Source organism: Rutilus rutilus (genome assembly GCF_951802725.1).
Source record: "Rutilus rutilus genome assembly, chromosome: 20".
In the NCBI taxonomy this organism is placed as follows: Eukaryota; Metazoa; Chordata; class Actinopteri; order Cypriniformes; family Leuciscidae; genus Rutilus; species Rutilus rutilus.
The window spans coordinates 26,552,265-26,567,950 of NC_140225.1; the positions used below are offsets into that span (position 1 = coordinate 26,552,265).

The window sequence follows — 15,686 nt, forward strand, 5'->3', positions numbered from 1 at the left end:
TGCAGACACTCATAAAAGTAAAGTTAGGAGGGGCTGTTTCATTGAGGATTGTTGCACTGCAGCTGTCTTCTAGCCAGGTTTCATTCAGAAGCATAAAATCCAGATTGTTTGTGGTTATTAAGTCGTTGACTAGAAGTGATTTATTTTTAAGTGAGCGGATGTTAAAGAGTGCTAACTTAACAGACTTACTTTTCCCCACAGCAATATTAGTTTGACGTGTAATAGGCACCAGATTAGTTAGGTTTGCTGTATGGCTATTGAAGGCCTTAGACTTTCTATCTTGTAATAGAACAGCAATAGAGAAAGATACAGGCACACTGGGTTCCCGCTTGTTCTGTAAACATTTGAGAAAGTTACTGTTATCAAAACGGGGACCCGACACATATCACTGAGAGCTGGTATCAGTTGTTTTTGGTTCACCTCGAGCAGATGGAGGAGGGTGTGGGCCCTGGCGTTGTGGCAGAGGCCGAAGAGCTCTCACAGGAGGAGGGGGAGGGCGAGCTGGGCCCGCAGGCTTTGGTTGTAATGGTGCCTGTCTTTTTTTGGTTGGTATCTGGGGGCTTGCAGCAAAAGAGTGGGATAGTCTGGTTCCAGCATACACCAGTTCTTCCATTTTCTGTGAGAAGCACAGAAGTGGCGATGCTGGAGAGAGGGAAAAAGTGTCTGGTGAAAGGGGCTGTTGCTCTGGTGTCTTCGGAGGCTGTAATATGCTGTCCTGGCTTCCCTGGTTGTTTTCCAGGAAGTCGTCCTTGGGTGCTGAATCTTCAGGCAGTTCTGATATGTCTGTCTGTGGTGAGCTCTGTGGGCAGGGTTCAGCTGAGATTGTGTCCGTGAGCAGAGGTTGTTGTGGCGGAGTGGTGTTATCATGACCATTTTGCTGCTGATGTGAAGTCCTGTGGTCATTCGTACTGTCTTCCAGGTGTGTGTGTGTGCCGTTCAGATTGAGTGGATTGGCACAAACTGCAGAAGGATGACTGAGGGAGAAGTAGATATTGTCCTTTAACACTCTTGAACCAAGTTTGTTTGGGTGATGGCCATCCCGATGAAACAGTTGTCTCTGACTCCAGAAAAGATTGAAATTGTCAATGAAGTTTACTGCTTTTATATTGCATGTTTTTTGCAGCCACGTATTAAGCCCAAGTAACCGTGAAAACCTGTTTGTTCCTCTTGCTGGGAGAGGTCCACTGATGAATGTTTGAACTTTCAGTCTTTTAAGTGTTTCAAAAAGTTCATGGAAATCCTTCTTAAGGAGTTCTGACTGCTCTTTATGAATATCATTCTTCCCCACATGAATGATGAGTCGATTTGCAGTCTTATGTTTCATCAGAATGTTCTGAAGTTCCCTGTTTACATCAGAAGTTGTTGCTTGTGGAAGGCAGCACGTAGTTGTATCCCTGCCGCTAATGTTTCTGATTATGGAGTCTCCCACTATCAGAGTCCTGGGCTCGGCAGCGCCCTGAGCTGAGTGCCGCTGTCTGCTCGACCTTGAGCGCCAGTTAGCATCAGTGTTAGCTACTGGCCCATTCAGTCTGTGTTCGATCACATTCATCACATTTGGGGATTCCTCATTTACATTCCTTAGTACTTCAAATCTGTTCTCAAGATGTATAGGCGGTGATAGGAGACCAGTGTTTGCAATCCTTGTCAGAGCTGTATCTGGGGTAGAGGATGCTAGTGCGGCAATATGTGATGCTCGTGACAATCTGATGTCTCGAGTGCCTTTGGGTCTCGCTCCCTGTTTGTGCCATCGATTAGTAAGTCGATCGGCTTGTTTCTCTACCTGTCGAGGAGTACTAGTTTCATGGGACTCACCGGCTGTATGCTGAGGCTGTCCATGACGAAGCTCTGTTGTGTGCTCCATCTGGTTTGGTGGTCCCGTAAGTAACTTTGTTTCAAGAACTGCAATCCTTTGTAGAAGTCTGTGGCAGTTGGTGCAGCAAGTAGATTCCAGAAGAGGCATTTTCTCTTATCCTTGAGGCAGTTGTGTTTTCCTTTCCCGGAATGTAAGCTGGTCGGGTAAAAGAATTCTCAGTTTTTGTAGTAATCCAAACTTTGTCGTATGAGCACTGTGCTGATTTGCCGAAGTTAAAATTAGGTGATAAAAGGAAATAAAATAAAGGAAATAAAATACAAAAAAATAGGAGATAAAATGTGAAAGCGATAGAGCAAAGCGCGGAGCAGTAAGCAAGAACGTCCGAACAGTAGCTGAGCAGGAAGCAGGAAGGACAAAACAAGAACAGACAAAACAAGAACAGGCAAGACAGAGCGGAAAACAGACCTCAAAGTGGTGTGATGAAAAACAAGGACTCCATAACAAACACTAAAACAGACAGGGTATAAATACACACAGAACTAACAATCATGATGGGGAACAGCTGGGTACAATGAACAGTGATGAGTGCAGACAAGGATGTGGGAAATGTAGTTCCTAATGAGAATGACACTGGGGGAAGAGGACCTCTAGTGGACACCAGGGAACATAACACAACACTGTGACAAATTGACATTCCATTGTGCAACGACGAGATAACATGAGTGCTGTTGCACTGCATTGCACAGACAACGATGTGCATTGAAGAATATCATATAAGCTATGCGCTTGTTGCATTGCAATGCATACAATAACTAACCCATTCCCATGTGCATTAAAGAGACAACATATGTTTTGTTGCATTGCATTGCACAAACGATCTAACGTTGTGCATTGAAAAATAACATATAGGTTGCATTGTTGCACTTGTTGCATTGCATTGCATACCAGAACTAACTCATTCCCATGTTCATTAAAGAGATAACATATGTGTTATGAACATATGCATTGCACAAACAATCTAACGTTGTGCATTGAAAAATAACATATAAGCTGTACACTTTGCATTACATACCAGAACTAACTCATTGCGTTGTGCTGTCAGGAAACAAAATGTAGGCTGTTGCATTGCATTTCACACACGATGAAGAATAACATATAAGCTATGAGTGCATTGAATACACAAATATGTGCTGTTGCATTGCATTGACACGATCTAACGTTGTGTATTGAAAAATAACATATAGGCTATGCACTTGTTGCATTGCATTGCATACCAGAACAAACTCATTGCGTTGTGCTTTGAGGAGATACAATTTGAGCTGTAACATTGCATTTCACACACGATCAAACTTTGTGCATTGAAGAATAACATAAGCTATGAGTGCATTGCATTCATACTATGACTAACTCATTCCGATGTGCATTGAAGAGATACCATTTTTGGAGTTACATTCCATTGCATAAAAGATCTAACTGATATAGTTAGATATAATAATAAATGTATTATTATGCGGAACAAATAGTTCATGCGTTCATGACCTCAAGGCTAGATTATTGTAATGCTCTACTGGGTGGTTGCCCTGCACGCTTAATAAACAAACTACAGCTAGTTCAAAACGCAGCAGCTCGAGTTCTTACCAGAACCAGGAAGTATGACCATATTAGCCCGATTCTGTCAACACTGCATTGGCTGCCTATTAAACATCGCATAAATTTTAAAATATTGCTGATTACTTACAAAGCACTAAATGGTTTAGCTCCGCAGTACTTGAGCGAGCTCTTAACGCATTATAGTCCTTCACGTCTATTGCGTCTCAAAATTCCAGCCAGTTAATAATACCTAGAATATCAAAATTGACTGCTGGTGGTAGATCCTTTTCCTATTTAGCACCAAAACTTTGGAACAGTCTTCCTAACAATGTCCGGGAAGCAGACACACTCTGTCAGTTCAAAGCTAGATTAAAGACACATCTCTTTGACCTAGCATTCACATAATACATTATAGACTTCTATAATTCAATGTTAGGCTGCATAGATTAGGTCAGCCGGAACCGGGAACACTTCCCATAAATCCTGATGTACTCGTTACATCATAAGAAGAATGGCATCTACACAAATTTTAGTGTCTTTGTTTATCCCAAGGTTTTCCCGCAGCCTGCCGGATCCAGGCCGTATTCCAGATCTGACGAAGGACCTTCGCCTGGACCCGATGACAACGCAGTGCTGAAGTGCCAACTAGTCTCTCCCTACGGAGGATCCCTTTACCACTCTGTAGATAAAGCGTTGTCGGGAAAATTCGTTTTGCGTACCTACCCCGAAGTGACAAAATAAAATAAAATTCTGTATAAAAATTTATAAGGAAAGACCAGTACTTTGTTTAGGCTTGGTTTGTAGGGAATTACAAACATGCTCACATATATTCAAACGCACATAACTATAGAACTCTTAATGCGCATGTGAACGCCATCAGTGTTTATCACAGGTTCGCGTTTAAAGTCTGTGTAGAGAGAATGGTGTCGTCTTAGCGGCCCCTAATTTAATAACAAATGATCATTGCGATGGAAGCGAATCAATCAAAACTAACTTTAGCTGGAAAATAACTTTATTAAAGAACCGCTATAAAGCCAAAACAATCTCTGTTACCTTAAATTATACGTTTATCTCTGTAAAGCTGCTTTGAAACAATCTACATTGTTAAAAGCGCTATATAAATGAAGATGACTTGACTTGACTTGACTATTATTATACATGCAAGATATATGCAATGCAAAAATGAACAAGTTAGTATGCAGTGCAAAGCGAAAGCACATAAGTTATGTGTCAAATCAGGCATACAGAGGTTGCTCTTTGACCTCCTGAACATATTTCTGTCCAAAGAGTTTTTGAAAATTAACTTACTATAGATACAGACTGACTTCTGATGTTACATCAGCCATACAAAAGTCCATTTTTGACCTACTGAACATATTTCTGGACCAAAGAGTCCTTGAACATTAACTTACTAAACATACAAGACTGACTTGTGATGTTATATCAACCAGACAGTAGTCTATATTTGACTGATTGAACATATTTTTGGCAAAAGAGTCCTCAAAAGGTTTTTTGTTTACTATTATAAACTTATAGACTCCTTCTGATGTTAAATCAGCTATATAGAAGTGCATATTTGACCTACTGCACATATTACTGGAAAAAGAGTATTTGATCTTGAATTTTCCATACATACTTCCTTCTGATGCTTCATAAGCCATTTAGAAGTCCATATCTGACCTATTAAACTTATTTCTGGTAAAATGGTCATCAAAAGGTTTTAAATATATAAACTTATAGAATCCTTCTGATGTTACATTACAATGTATGTTATTATAATAACATACTAATGTATGTTATTTCAGCCAGACTGTAGTCCATATTTGACCGATTGAAATTTTTTTGGCCAAAGAATCCTCAAAATGATTTTTACTATTATAAACTTATTGACTCCTTCTGATGTTAAATCAGCCATACAGAAGTCCATATTTGACCTATTGGACATATTACTGGAAAAAGACTCCTCGATCTTGAACATTCTATACATTCTCATAGACTCCTTCTGATCCTTCATAAGCCATTTAGAAGTCCATATCTGACCTATTGAACTTATTTCTGGTAAAAGGGTCCTCAAAAGGTTTTAAACTATAGAAACTTATAGAATCCTTCTGATGTTGCATTACACATACAAAAGTCCATTTTTGACCGATTAAACATATTTCTGGCCAGAGACCATGAATATTAACTTATACATACATACTGACTTCTTGTGATGTTAAATCAGGCAGACAGTAATCCATATTTGACCTACTCTGCATATTTCGGGCCAAAGAGTACTCGAACTTGAACTTTCTAACATATTCGTTGACGCCTTCTGATGTTACATCAGCCATAAAGTAGTCCATATTTGACCCAAGGAACATATTTCTTGCCATAGAGACCTCCATCTTGAACTTTATATGCATACTCATAGATTCTCATACTCATGGACTTTTTCGCATGTTACTTCAGCCATAAAGAGTCCATAACATACTGAACATATTGCTGGCAAAACAGTCCTCAAAAATTTGCTTACTAAACATACTCAAAGACTGTTACTTCAGCCATACAGAGTCCAAATTTGACCTACTAAAGATATTTCTGGACAGGGAGTATTCGATCATGAACTTCCCATACATACGTTTCCATTGCGTCCTTCTGATGTTACATCAGTCATAACTACCTTATTGGACCAAATGAAAATATTTCTAGAAAAGATTCCTCGATTTTGAACTTTTCATTCATACTCATTGACTCCTTCTGATGTTACTTCAGCCAGAAAGTAGACCATATTTGACCAAGTGAACATATTTCTGGCCATAGAGTCCTCGATCATGAACGTTCTATACATTCTCATAGACTCCTTCTGATACTTCATAAGCCATTTAGAAGTCCATATCTGACCTATTGACCTTATTTCTGGTAAAAGGGTTCTCAAAAGGTTGAATGTTCTATACATTCTCACATTGACTCCTTCTTAAGTTACATCAACTCTATAAAAGTCCAAATTTGACCTACTGAACATATTTCTGGCCGATGAGTCCTTGTCGATCTAAATCTTCCTATATACAGTGAGGAAAATAAGTATTTGAACACCCTGCTATTTTGCAAGTTCTCCCACTTAGAAATCATGGAGGGGTCTGAAATTGTCATCGTAGGTGCATGTCCACTGTGAGAGACATAATAAAAATAAAAAAAAAGAAATCCCAATGTATGATTTTTTAACTATTTATTTGTATGATACAGCTGCAAATAAGTATTTGAAACATTGAACATTGAAAATCAATGTTAATATTTGGTAGAGTAGCCTTTGTTTGCAATTACAGAGGTCAAACGTTTCCTGTAGTTTTTCACCAGGTTTGCACACACTGCAGGAGGGATTTTGGCCCACTCCTCCACACAGATCTTCTCTAGATCAGTCAGGTTTCTGGGCTGTCGCTGAGAAACACGGAGTTTGAGCTCCCTCCAAAGATTCTCTATTGGGTTTAGGTCTGGAGACTGGCTAGGCCACGCCAGAACCTTGATATGCTTCTTACAGAGCCACTCCTTGGTTATCCTGGCTGTGTGCTTCGGGTCATTGTCATGTTGGAAGACCCAGCCTCGACCCATCTTCAATGCTCTAACTGAGGGAAGGAGGTTGTTCCCCAAAATCTCGCAATACATGGCCCCGGTCATCCTCTCCTTAATACAGTGCAGTCGCCCTGTCCCATGTGCAGAAAAACACCCCCAAAGCATGATGCTACCACCCCCATGCTTCACAGTAGGGATGGTGTTCTTGGGATGGTACTCATCATTCTTCTTCCTCCAAACACGTTTAGTGGAATTATGACCAAAAAGTTCTATTTTGGTCTCATCTGACCACATGACTTTCTCCCATGACTCCTCTGGATCATCCAAATGGTCATTGGCAAACTTAAGACGGGCCTTGACATGTGCTGGTTTAAGCAGGGGAACCTTCCGTGCCATGCATGATTTCAAACCATGACGTCTTAGTGTATTACCAACAGTAACCTTGGAAACGGTGGTCCCAGCTCTTTTCAGGTCATTGACCAGCTCCTCCTGTGTAGTTCTGGGCTGATTTCTCACCTTTCTTAGGATCATTGAGACCCCACGAGGTGAGATCTTGCATGGAGCCCCAGTCCGAGGGAGATTGACAGTCATGTTTAGCTTCTTCCATTTTCGAATGATTGCTCCAACAGTGGACCTTTTTTCACCAAGCTGCTTGGCAATTTCCCCGTAGCCCTTTCCAGCCTTGTGGAAGTGTACAATTTTGTCTCTAGTGTCTTTGGACAGCTCTTTGGTCTTGGCCATGTTAGTAGTTGGATTCTTACTGATTGTATGGGGTGGTCTTTATGCAGCTAACGACCTCAAACAGGTGCATCTAATTTAGGATAATAAATGGAGTGGAGGTGGACATTTTAAAGGCAGACTAACAGGTCTTTGAGGGTCAGAATTCTAGCTGATAGACAGGTGTTCAAATACTTATTTGCAGCTGTATCATCCAAATAAATAGTTAAAAAATAATATATTGTGATTTCTGGATTTTTTTTTTTAGATTATGTCTCTCACAGTGGACATGCACCTACGATGACAATTTCAGACCCCTCCATGATTTCCAAGTGGGAGAACTTGCAAAATAGCAGGGTGTTCAAATACTTATTTTCCTCACTGTATATTCACACCTATGATGTTAAATGAGCCAGACAGTAGTCCAAAATTGACCCATTGAACATATTTCTGGCCAAAGAGTCCCTGAACAATAATTTACTATATATTGCCTCCATCTTATGCTACATCAGTCATACAGAAGTCTTTATTGGACTAAATGAACATATTTCAGGCCAAAGATTCCTCGATCTTAAACTATTTTTACATACTTATTGACTCTTTCTGATGTTTCATTGGTAAGATGGTAGTCATTATTTGACCTACTGAACATACTTTTGGCCCAGTAGTTCTCGATCATGAACTTATACATACTTATTGGCTCCTGATGTTACATCAGCCCTGCAAAAGTCCATATTTGACTTACTGAACACATTTCTGGCCATAGAGTCCTCAGTCTTGAACTTTCTATACATACTCATTGACTCCAGATGTTACATCAGCCCTTCAGAAGTCCATATTGGAACCATTGAACACATTTCTGGCCATAGTGTCCGCGATCTTGAACTTTCTATATATACGATATATATTGATTGACTCCATCATTGACTCCGTCTGATGTTACAACAGACAGACAGTAGTCCATATTTGACTTACTGAACAATTTTATTACTAAAGAGTCCTCGATCTTGAACTTTCCATACATACTCATTGCCTCCATTGGAATTACATCAGCCAGACAGTAGGACTCTCAAGACAGATTTGAACTCCTGAACATATTTCTGGCCCAATAGTCTTTGATCATGAACTTTCTATACATACTCAATGACTCCTGCTGATGTTACATCAGCCAAACAGATATCCATATTTGACCTACTGAACATATTTCACTCAAAGGAGTCCTCAATCATGAACTTTCTATAAATACTCATTGTATAGAAAATTCAAAATAAAGGACTTTTTAGCCAGAAATATGTGCAGTAGGTCAAACATTGACTACTAATATCAGAAAGTCAATGAGAATATATAGAAAGTTCATTAACGAAGATTCTTGGGCCAATATCTTTTCAAATTGGTCAAATTTGGATTATTGACTGGCTGATATCAAAAGGAGTCAATGAGTATGTGTAATAAGTTGAAGATCAATGATTCTTTGATGTTATATTAGCCATACAGAAGTCCATATTTGTCCTACTTAACATATTTCTGGCCAAAGATTTCTTGATCTTGAACTTTCTATACATAATCTTTGACACTGTTTGATTTTACAACAGCTAGATCGTAGTCCATTTCTGACCTATGTCTTATTTGACCTATTTGATTTTTTTTTTTAGCACAACAGTCCTCGATAATGAAATTTCTATACTCTCTCATTGACTCTTTCTGATGTTATGTCAGACAGACAGTAGTCCAGATTTGACCTACTGAACATTTCTGACCCAACAGTCCTCGATCATGAACTTTCTATACTACTACAACTAGTGCTTTGACTCCTTTTGAAGTTATATCAGCCATATGTAATTTCTACTCATTTCTGGCCCGAGTGCTCGATCGTAATATTTCTATAAATACTCATTGACTCCTTCTGACGTTATTATAGCCCTACAAAAATCCATATTTGACCCATTGAACACATTTCTGGCCATTGAGTCCTCGATCTTGAACTTTGTATATGTGGTGGGAAAGCCCTTTACTTTCCCTTATAATTATAGGTGGATCGTAAGCCAATTAGCTGTCCCCATGGGGATATAAAGTGCGACAGACTGGTGCTTGAGGTCAACGTCATTTGTTGACGTCATTGGTGCGCCGCAATGACGTTACTGTGGCTGCTCCCGGCATTAGGTGTGGACATTAGAGAGGTAGGAATGCTTGGTGACTTTATGAGATGGTTTCTAAAATCAGTAACTAATTGTCCCTGGTTGCATGTGTTTTCTCACACCTTAGTAAGCTCTTGATTGCGTGATTGCCATTTCCTCTCGTAAAGTGCGAGTCAGCTGTTCCGTCCCTCGTGTGGATCTCGCACTACTGCTGTGACTGCCGTTATTGGGTGTGTGCGCTCCTTGAGTATGCACGCATCATTCGTCATTGGTATGTCCAACAGGCGTTTACTAGGTTCGGTGAGACTCTATCATCGTAATATTGAATGGTGACATTCTATTTTATTTCAGGTGCTCTCTCTGAAACGTTGGAAAGCGTAAGCTGATTGCTTGATCGCTATTTCCTCCCGTATGGTTCAAACCAACGGATTCGTTTCTCCTGCAGATCCCGCACACTGCTGTGACTGCTAGTTGGGCGCGTTTCACGTCCTGCCCACGGTTTTAAAATACTGCTGCACGACTGATAACGTTTCTGTCTTGTTTTGTGTTGATTTTGCTTTACATTTGCTATTTTCTTTTGTTTTGTTTAAGTCGTCTTTATTTACATTTGAATAGAAGTGATACTCTTTGCCTGTGCATATTCTAATTTAGTTTGTTTTCTATTATTTGGTTTTCTAGTTCGCAAAGAGCTTTATCCCTTTTTGGGGTTTGTTTTGCAGTGCATTTATTTTGTGTGGCTTATTTGATTTATCCTATTAAATGTAATTTTTCTTTTGTATTTTTCTAGTTTGTATTTTGTTTTGCTGTTTAGTTAATTATCGTAAACTGATTGAGTTTAGTTTATTTTCTGCAAACTGTTAAAACCAGTTTGCTGTATTCTCCTGCAAACTGTTAAACCCAGTTTAGTGTATTTCCTGCAAACTGTTGAGATCATTTTGGGTTATTTTTCTGTAAACTAAAATCCATTGTTTTGCTTTTGTATTTCTTTAACTCTTTTTGTTTAATTTATTTGTTTAATTTGACTTGTAATTTGAGGGCAACTAGGCCTTGTACATTTCTTTTCCAGTTTTGTTAATTCTTATTTTGGGTTTTGTTGTTTAATGTAAAGCGACACAGGGCAATTTGCCTTACTTATTCTGTGAGCATTTTTAGTGACTCTTATTAAGATTGTGCTGTTCTTGTGTCGCAGGATCTGGGTGCCAAAGGCAGGGAGGCCGGCTCTATTCCCTTCTAAGTGGTGGTGGTGTTCACAGTGTGCCGTGTCCATCCGTGGAGTATGGTGTGAGTGCGTGTGTGTGCGTGCACTGGTGAAAGGAATGATTTTTTTGCTATAGGCAGCCTAATCTCTGATAGCCTGACCCTGCTGGTAAGCCCCAGTTAGCTAGTGTCCCTGTGACCTTTCTAGAATCAAACCTTTATGATGAGCTGTGCTCGGCTGAGGCCTGATATATTTTAATGATTGTTTTAAAGTGATTGTGTAACTTAATAAAGTCAACCGTTTTGTATTGTTACCCATGTCTCTGAGCGATTATTGATGAAACGAACTTGCGTGTCCTTTTAAAAGACACTAAATTCTCTGGGTGTAACTCCCTGAGTGGCGTAGTTGGCAAATTATCCTTCAAATACACCTCCGGGTTGCCACATTCTGGCGTAGTCGGCAGGATTTCATCTTAATATTTTGGCAGAGACATGGGTACATTTTGAGGTTTGATTTTGGTTAATTTGTTTTTTTTCTTGTTTTTTTTTCGTTGTTTGTGACTTTTTGCGTTTGAACAGGGCAGCAGTGTTTCCGTGGGTGGGTTATCCTCCTTTGTAATATTCCTGTGAGGTAGCACTCGTCTTTGGTAAGTTTGTTTTATCTCTTTTGATAAGATGGAGGCTGAATTGCAGGAATTGAGAGAACTGGTGGCTCAATTGAAAGCTGATAATGTGAGGTTGCAGCAGGCTCAGGTGGCAGTTGAGCTGCCTGATGCTGCTGCTGCTAGCACCGCTGCAGTACCACCAGTAATCCCTCAGTTAGCTGTTGCCAGCACCTCTGTACCCGAAAGGTTTGTTTTTGTACCCCGAGACCGTAGATGTCCGAAGTTTAACGGTAAAACCGGTATGGGTATTGACGAGTGGGTAGAGGAGGCAAAGGCCTGTATGAGGATACGCCATTTGTCTAATGTAGATCAAGCATTATTTCTATTTGACCATCTAGAGGGAGAGGTTCGTGAGGAAGTTTGTTATCGTCCTATGTCACCGTTATGGGCGCCAATACGACTGGAAATGGGCAGTCTCGTAATCTACAGTTTTTGGGAAACTAGCCCCCGCCGGGCTGTCGAGTCACAACCCGGTTGGGAAAGTAATTGGCTCAAGTAATTTAGTTTTTCCCCGTTCATTGTCTCGTCTAGTGTCATCTTGTCCACATCTTGTTGTTTGTATGGGAGGAGTGTCAGTACCGTGTTTAGTGGATACCGGTTCCATGGTATCCACAATTACAGAAAGTTGCTTGTTGCAGCATTTCTAACCTTGGTGTCAGGATCGTCTTAGATCTTGTCAATGGTTACAGCTTAGGGCCGCTGATGGGCTTATGATCCCGTATGTTGGTTACTTGGAGCTTGACGTCAAGTTTTGTGACAGGGTAGTTTCAGGATGTGGTGTGTTGGCTGTCCGAGACCTTCCCGGCGGTATGTGTAAAGATGTTCCTGGGGTGCTGGGGATGAACATACTAGGCCGTTGTTATCAGGATTTGTTTGGACAGCATGGCATTACCCTTTTTGAATTGCCTATTGTTGCGCAGTCTCCGAGTGTCTTGCAAGCATTACAACACTGTCAACAAGTGAGTAATAAGAGTCGTTCGGACCTTGCAGGAAATGTGCGGGGACGTTGGGCGTGTCGAATCCATGGGGGCACCATGAAGTTAGTTACTGCTACCTGTTTTTCTCAGTATTCTGGCTCTACAGTTTTGTTTGAGCCCCCTGAGTCAGGTTTGCCGGCTGGGCTCTTAGCATCCCCTGCACTAGTCTGAGTGACCCATGGTACAGTTTGGGTTCCTATTGTAAATGGGGGCACTGTGGATGTGGTATGGTATCCAACAACTGTGATTGGTAGGTTGAGGGAGGCTTATGTCATCAGTTTACCTACAGGAGTTGTGGAAGTTGACCCGGTCGTTGCTACAGTTCAGTCTCTTTCTATGGAGACAGTCTCTTCGTTGGCTTAGCAGATTGAGTCTGTTGATTGGTCTGTTTGGTCAGAAGAGCAAGTGCAGGTAAGAGCACTGCTTCAGAAATATCAAGTGATGTTTTTAGCTTACGAGGGAGATTTAGGCTGTTCCCGTCTTATTTCTCATGATATCCCCGTACTGAATGATACCCCTGTCAAGTAGCGGTATCCTTGGATTTACCTTCGGGTTCAATGGGTGACGAGCCGGTTGTCATACGCCGGACTGAACGCACCACGGCGAGTAGCACTTTAACCTGCATTGTCTCCCACGCACTGTGAGAGGGACAGAAGGAGAGGTTGAGGTTCCTATTGGGTCAGTGTCTGGGGCCATCTCAGCTTTATTTAGGCCTTGGGATGAACCACCTTATTGTTCTGAGAATTCCTTTCCTGTCTTTTGTTCGTCGGGACGACGACATAGAAAAGGGGGGTAGATTGTGGTGGGAAAGCCCTTTACTTTCCCTTATAATTATAGGTGGATCGTAAGCCAATTAGCTGTCCCCATGGGGATATAAAGTGCGACAGACTGGTGCTTGAGGTCAACGTCATTTGTTGACGTCATTGGTGCGCCGCAATGACGTTACTGTGGCTGCTCCCGGCATTAGGTGTGGACATTAGAGAGGTAGGAATGCTTGGTGACTTTATGAGATGGTTTCTAAAATCAGTAACTAATTGTCCCTGGTTGCATGTGTTTTCTCACACCTTAGTAAGCTCTTGATTGCGTGATTGCCATTTCCTCTCGTAAAGTGCGAGTCAGCTGTTCCGTCCCTCGTGTGGATCTCGCACTACTGCTGTGACTGCCGTTATTGGGTGTGTGCGCTCCTTGAGTATGCACGCATCATTCGTCATTGGTATGTCCAACAGGCGTTTACTAGGTTCGGTGAGACTCTATCATCGTAATATTGAATGGTGACATTCTATTTTATTTCAGGTGCTCTCTCTGAAACGTTGGAAAGCGTAAGCTGATTGCTTGATCGCTATTTCCTCCCGTATGGTTCAAACCAACGGATTCGTTTCTCCTGCAGATCCCGCACACTGCTGTGACTGCTAGTTGGGCGCGTTTCACGTCCTGCCCACGGTTTTAAAATACTGCTGCACGACTGATAACGTTTCTGTCTTGTTTTGTGTTGATTTTGCTTTACATTTGCTATTTTCTTTTGTTTTGTTTAAGTCGTCTTTATTTACATTTGAATAGAAGTGATACTCTTTGCCTGTGCATATTCTAATTTAGTTTGTTTTCTATTATTTGGTTTTCTAGTTCGCAAAGAGCTTTATCCCTTTTTGGGGTTTGTTTTGCAGTGCATTTATTTTGTGTGGCTTATTTGATTTATCCTATTAAATGTAATTTTTCTTTTGTATTTTTCTAGTTTGTATTTTGTTTTGCTGTTTAGTTAATTATCGTAAACTGATTGAGTTTAGTTTATTTTCTGCAAACTGTTAAAACCAGTTTGCTGTATTCTCCTGCAAACTGTTAAACCCAGTTTAGTGTATTTCCTGCAAACTGTTGAGATCATTTTGGGTTATTTTTCTGTAAACTAAAATCCATTGTTTTGCTTTTGTATTTCTTTAACTCTTTTTGTTTAATTTATTTGTTTAATTTGACTTGTAATTTGAGGGCAACTAGGCCTTGTACATTTCTTTTCCAGTTTTGTTAATTCTTATTTTGGGTTTTGTTGTTTAATGTAAAGCGACACAGGGCAATTTGCCTTACTTATTCTGTGAGCATTTTTAGTGACTCTTATTAAGATTGTGCTGTTCTTGTGTCGCAGGATCTGGGTGCCAAAGGCAGGGAGGCCGGCTCTATTCCCTTCTAAGTGGTGGTGGTGTTCACAGTGTGCCGTGTCCATCCGTGGAGTATGGTGTGAGTGCGTGTGTGTGCGTGCACTGGTGAAAGGAATGATTTTTTTGCTATAGGCAGCCTAATCTCTGATAGCCTGACCCTGCTGGTAAGCCCCAGTTAGCTAGTGTCCCTGTGACCTTTCTAGAATCAAACCTTTATGATGAGCTGTGCTCGGCTGAGGCCTGATATATTTTAATGATTGTTTTAAAGTGATTGTGTAACTTAATAAAGTCAACCGTTTTGTATTGTTACCCATGTCTCTGAGCGATTATTGATGAAACGAACTTGCGTGTCCTTTTAAAAGACACTAAATTCTCTGGGTGTAACTCCCTGAGTGGCGTAGTTGGCAAATTATCCTTCAAATACACCTCCGGGTTGCCACATATACATACTCATTCACTCATTCTGATGTTATATCAGCCAGACAGAAGTCCATAAATGTCCAACTAAACAAATTTCTGGCCCAAGAGTCATCGATCTTGAACTTTCTATACATACTCTTTGACACAGTCTGATTTTTCAACAGCTATATCGTAGTCCATATTTGACTTATTGAACATGTTTCTGGCAAAAGTGTCCTTCATCTTAAACTTCCTTACATACTCTTTGATGTCTTTTTCTGATGATGTAAGCAACTAGGTCATATTTGACCTATTTGAACTGTTTTTTTTTTTTATCCCAACAGTCCTCGATAATAAACTTTCTATACATTCTCATTGACTCTGATGTTACATCAGACAATCAGTAATCCATATTTGACCTACTAAACATGTATCCGGCCAGTAGGCACAAACAATAACTTCCTATATCTTCAAAGGTATATATCAATAACTTCCCATAT

General features: G+C 40.5%; 2 long non-coding RNA genes across 2 annotated transcripts; both read left to right on the plus strand.

The window, feature by feature from the left end:
- The first annotated feature begins 9,725 nt into the window (after positions 1-9,725).
- On the plus strand, positions 9,726-11,315 carry LOC311280034. The gene is made up of 2 exons (XR_014625618.1): positions 9,726-9,846; positions 9,932-11,315. It is a non-coding gene; the product is annotated as an uncharacterized lncRNA (long non-coding RNA).
- A 908-nt stretch (positions 11,316-12,223) lies between these two features.
- On the plus strand, positions 12,224-15,096 carry LOC311279287. Its single transcript, XR_014625547.1, has 2 exons — positions 12,224-13,627; positions 13,713-15,096. It is a non-coding gene; the product is annotated as an uncharacterized lncRNA (long non-coding RNA).
- The last annotated feature ends 590 nt before the right edge of the window (positions 15,097-15,686 follow it).